This window comes from Megascapheus bottae, chromosome 17 (assembly GCF_031878675.1).
Source record: "Megascapheus bottae isolate mThoBot1 chromosome 17, mThoBot2.hap1, whole genome shotgun sequence".
NCBI classification, from domain to species: Eukaryota; Metazoa; Chordata; class Mammalia; order Rodentia; family Geomyidae; genus Megascapheus; species Megascapheus bottae.
The window spans coordinates 6,975,133-6,980,883 of NC_143525.1; positions in this window are offsets into that span (position 1 = coordinate 6,975,133).

A 5,751-nucleotide genomic window follows, 5' to 3' on the forward strand; every position below is an offset into this window, starting at 1 on the left:
CCCACCTTTAAAACCCAGAAGGGGATTTCAGAGAAGCATGAAGTGCTATAAAGAATTCTATCCGACTCACTTCTTTCTTAAGGATTAATATTCCAACTGTCTTTTTTTTATCTCAGGAGCTCAGGATGATTTAAACCTTAGAACTATTAATATTTTCTTACAGAGATGTCAAAGTCACACACACACACACACACACACACACACACACACACACATGAAGATTGTGTGCATTGCATATTCATATTTCAGACAGTGAATGAAGCAAAGGTAAAAAGATTGCCCAGGGGCTGTGAGGGTGGCCTAGTGGTAGAGTGCTTACCTAGCATGCATGAAGCCCTGGATTCAATCCCTCTGTATCACATATAGAGAAAAAGCTGTGGCTCAAATAGTAGAGTGCTACCCTGAAAAAGCTCAAGGACAGTGCTCAGGCCCTGAGTTCAAGTCCCAGGACTGCAAAAAAAAATAAAAACAAAGATTGCCTAGGATTAGTGGGCAGAGCAGAGCATGAAGTAAGGTGGATAGGCTGATAGGTCTTGCCTGCTTGGTCAGACAGGTCCAGACTGGACAGAACAGTGGCAGTGTCCTAGCTCTGGGTCAGGAGTTTGAATCCCAGCTTGTGGAGCTGTCCTTGAAATAGAAGAGACTTATAGAAGTTGTGGGGGCGAGAGGGTGCTCTTGTTACAGTGTAGGGGCAACCCAGACAATACCACCTTCTGACCCTTTCCAGAGGCCTCAAAGGAGAGCAGGGAGAGAAACAAACGGAAAATACCTTACTAATGGCTCCCTCTGTGTATACAGGCCCTGCTCAGGGCGCTGATTTTCTTAAAGGGACCATATGATGGGACGTCCCATGGATCTTCTCCAAAAACAAGAAGAACCCCAGGCCTGCAGGACCTTGAGTTTGTATCCACAGGAGACCAGGAGCAAACACACCCAATGGAAAGAATGTGCACTGGTGGAACTCATTGACAGGAAGGCCTGGTAGCTGCACCTTGGGTCAGGAGGCGTCACCCTGTGTGTCCCAGTCAGCCCACTGACTTCACTCTCAGCAGGCTTCCTGGAGGAGGGTGTGCTTGTGAGAACACATGCTTTGCCCCTCATCAAGGCAAAGAGGGAGAAGCCCCAGGAGACATATGGGTTTGGAGAAGAAGGAGTGTTGGGGACACGAGCCCCTCTTTGCCTTGATGAGGGAGCAATGGCTGGGAGGAAACAGAAGGGAGTTGATTTTCTTCCTCTAGCTGAAGAAAGTTCATTGAGAGGCTGGCTTCTGCCCTGAGGGAATGAGGCCAGGCTGGTCTCAAATGACACCTGTTGTCCTGGGGTCCAAGCCCAAAATAGTTGCAGCAGCTGCTGCTGGTGATGGTAGTGGTGGTGATATAGATATCGCCCAGAGCTGGAGGGAGGGCCATATTTGGAAATGTATGTCCCTCCACCCATCTGCCTGCCTCCCCACCATGAGCCTTGGGATTTGAAGACCTGAGCTTCCTTCTTTCCTCCTTTCCTGGTCTCCCTTTTTGGGGAGATTTCTGTTTCTCCCATTCCCTGATTCTGGGCATACAGTGGGCAGTGGGTAACAGCAGATGCCTGAACCCATAATAAGACACAGACCTTAACCTCATAGCTGCAGAGCCTGTGACCCTGAGCGCCGAGCACTACAGGTTTTCCGTTTTCTCACCTCACTAGCCCCTCACACACACACCATGTCCTCCTCTCAACTACTTCATCCTCTGTTCCAGTTCTGAGTCTGGGTGATTTGCAAACAACCCTGCTTCTGACCCTTGTTTTAGTGAACCAAATTCAAGGCTCTATTTGTTCTTGACTTTGTAGAGAACATCTTCGGTTGATAATTTTCTGTCTTTACTACACATAATATGGAGGCTGAGCATTGACATAGCAGGAACTTTTTTTTTCCCCCCGCAAGGGCAACAGTTTCCCTTCCACGTCTCTTTTTTCTCCTAGGAAGTTGATTTGTTGCATGAACCTGCTGTGTACACAGCATGGTGCATACTTACTGCAAAAGCCATGGTTTCCTTTGGGCATTTGCCTACAAAAGTGTATCCTGTCTTCCTCAATTGCTTTTTCATATTTTTATTGGAGTTCTTACATTCTTTTTTTTTTACTGTGACGTTAGTCGAAGATTCCGTCTTAGTTGTCTTTGTAACCCTGGATTATGGGAGAGCCCTCTTGGTGGTGGTTCCTTCTTTCAGAAAGTGGATGTCAGGTGAAGGCAGCCTGTTTGGGGGTACAGTGGCATAGCCACCTGCTTTAGAAAGGAACTCACAAAGAAGCGGCCCATGCCTCACGGTGCAGTCGACCCATACATGCTCAGAGCGTGTGATTCCTTGTTCCTCACTGTCATGAAAAGCATGTGACATCTTGGATAAAAATAATCGCTGCCACCCTGGACACATAGCTCCTGGTGGCTTGTGGAATGTCTCAGCCCGGCTGAGGGGAAGTGGATCGCTACTCACTGCCACAAGCCCAGGCTGCCCAGGGGCCCCCAGCCTCAGCTGTTTTTAGCAGTGGGATTATTGAGAGGGGTGCAAATAGACCTCTGTGTTCTGGACAGCCTGCTCACCCCACCTTTTGAGGCTCATTTGTCTTATTAAAACTCTCAGCTGTCATGGTGACCCAGGATGGAGAAATGAACGGCAGCTGCTGGCTGCTGAAGACTCAGCCTATTCGCCCCATAAAAGGACATCATACTCCTGTTAGAAATGGCATGGTTCAGGTCCTGAAGAAGAGGACCACCTGTCCATGACAAATCAACATCTCATCTGTTCCCCCCACCCCCCCCCCCAAAAAAAGCAGGAATCTGGCAGCTTTGCTGGCAAGTCCCTTTAGAGTTGACAGGTCTTTTTTTTTTCCAGTCCTGAGCTTGAGCTCAGAGCCTGAGCACTGTCCTTGGACTTTCTCAAGGCTAGAGCTCTACCACTTGAGCCTCAGCACCACTTCTGGCTTTTTTCTATGTATGTGATACCGAGGAATCGAACCCCGGTCTTCATGCATGCTAGGCAACCACTTTAACCACTAGGCCAAACTCCCGGCCCCAGGTCTTCTTTTTTTGATCCTGCTCTTGAGCATGTCTTTCTTGTATAATAAAAAAAAATTATAAAAGGTAATGAAAAATTAGAAATTCACTAGTGAGAGATTTGAGACATTCAGCAAGACAGAGGTTTCCAGATTGTATGAGGATTACCATTGTAATTACAATTCCAGGCCCCAATACCAGAAAGAAAGTAAAAGTCAGAAAGAAAAGTATAGAGGAATGGCCCTGGAAATTTGGAGGAAATGGGACCCCACTCAGAGAACTAAGCAGGAAGAGGAAAGACTTTTACCCTATTTGACCATCCATCCTGTTTTGAACTAGGTATAAAAGAGCCAGTGAGCAGCACAAATGAACTAAAAGCCACTTGTATTTCTCCTGAAAAATTGGTGACTGGCTATTGGAGGGCAGATGTTCAAGGGGATATGTGGAAACGGGTGGCCAAGAGAAAGGTTATCATGGAACTCCTAAAGGAAATAAACAACAGTAGTAATCAAAACGCCAAAAAAAAACCCCAAAAAAGCCAGATAGTACAGTGGTTCACAGGTGTAATCCTAACTACTCATGAGACTGAGATCTGAGGATTGGCATTTGAAGCCAGCCCACACAGGAAATTCTGTGAGAATTCTCTCTCCTAGTCATCATCAAAAAGCCAGAAGTGGAACTGCTGCTCAAGTGGTAGAATGCCAGCTTTGGGCACAAAAGCTCTGGGTTCAAGTCCTAAGACTGACTGACTCTCTCTGTCTCTCTGTCTCTGTCTCTCTCTCACTAACACACACACACACAGTGTACTTGATGTTTTACCAGCCCCGTTTCAACCCAACTTTGCCCTATACTCTCCACCTCAAGTATTTCTTATGTCTCTCCAGTCAGCTGCCCACGTGAAGAGTCACTGTCTTGGCCTTGAGCAAGTTTACACTGTGCTTTTGTGCTTTGCTTGCCTCTTCATCTGTCATGAGCAGAAGGATCCATCTCGTCATCACTGAATCTCTATACCAATGAGGGTGACAGAAGACAGTCAATGCATGACACCACATGCACGACAAGGAGCTGGGTACACAGTGGCTGCTGTCACCTCCTCTCGGCTGTGTGAGGTGGCAGCTCCTTACTTGTGGAGAAATGCCTGTTCTCATTTGTTTCTTCTCAGCATTAGGGATTGCTGGCAAAGTTCTTTATAAACGTCCCCTCATCTACGACCTTCACAGCATCAGAGCCTAACCGAGAGGTCGTGGATGATTCCAGAATCACATTCTACTTCCTCTTGATCAGACCCACACCAACGTCTAGCTGGAAATTCTTTATTGGAGGCCAGTCCACACTAAAATTTTATGAGACTCTTATCTCAACCAATAAAAAAGTGGGTGCTGTGGCACCCACCTGTCATTCCAGCTACTTGGGAAGTAAAAATAATGAGGATGAAGGTCCAGGCCTGTTTGATCAAAACTGTGAGACACTATTTGAAAAATAAACCAAAAGAGGGTGACAGCATGGCTTAAATGGTACAGTGCCTGCCGAGTGAGTACAAGGTCCTGAGGTGAGGACTGCCCCACTTTTGGATGAGTCTCAGGTCTGGAGGGGAATCCAGCTAGCTCTCAGCGCAGTGACAGGCTCTTAGCCACAGCCACCACCAGGACAGCGCAGCACTTGCTACTCCCAGAGCTGGCATGATAGCAGAGAAACAAGCCGGGGATGTGACCTTTTGAACAGAATGACTAGAACTCGGAATGAAGCAGAACCTTGATCTCAGCCCCAGACCTGTCACCCCCACAAATCCCAGGAGAGGCTAAACTTAGGGTTGAGTCCTCAAGAGAATTCCCTGAGGTCTTCACTTGCCACCCAAGTCCAAATGGGTCCCCTTTGAATTCTTCACATCCAGATAAAGCAAAGGACTTTGGAAGCTCTTTCCAAAGTTCAATTATGGCAATAAATAATCCCAGGTTAGAAGGTGCTATTTCTAATAGCTGCTTAATAAGTTACTCTTACTTTCTACTCTATTTCCCCCTGTAAGTTTTGACTGAGTGGCAAATAGGATTTGGAGTAATGCAGCTCTGAAGTACTGTACATTGGGCCAAGATAGCAAGAATTCATAGTAACTTTAGATGGAGTTTGTTTCATGTTGTTCTCAGAAATTTTAATTATTTTTGTTATGTTGCTGGGGGTGGAGCTCAGAGCCTCGTGTGTGCTGGGCAAAAAGCTCCACCACTGAGTTACCTGTTCAGCCCCTTAATTCTAGAAAACACCAGACACGCTTTCATTCACTCATATATTCCCAGTAGCTCAGAGAATGGAGCAGCTGTCCATCGAGTACTTACTACATTCTAGATCCTGTTTCCCTGATGGGATGTAGAGGAGAGAGATCCAGTCCTTTGCTTTAGAACCCAACATGAGACAGGGTTTGCCTAAACCTAACCTTTGTGCCATCCCCCCTCCTCCATCACATTAAAAAAATGACTGGAAAAGTTCTCCCTCCCATCCTTCATCAAAGCAATACTTAGCCTACAAATATTTCCTTTGTTATCTGTTTACACAAAAAGTGATCTTTCCCGCCCATGTACAGACAGAACTTGGATTTACTAAGCCATCTGCCCACTGAGATTTCAACAGTAAGCAGAAAAATCAATGAAGTGGGGCAGGCAGAAGAGGAAGGGGGGTGAATTTCTACAGGGGAGAAGGAACATCATGACAATAAAACACATTCAGCTGGA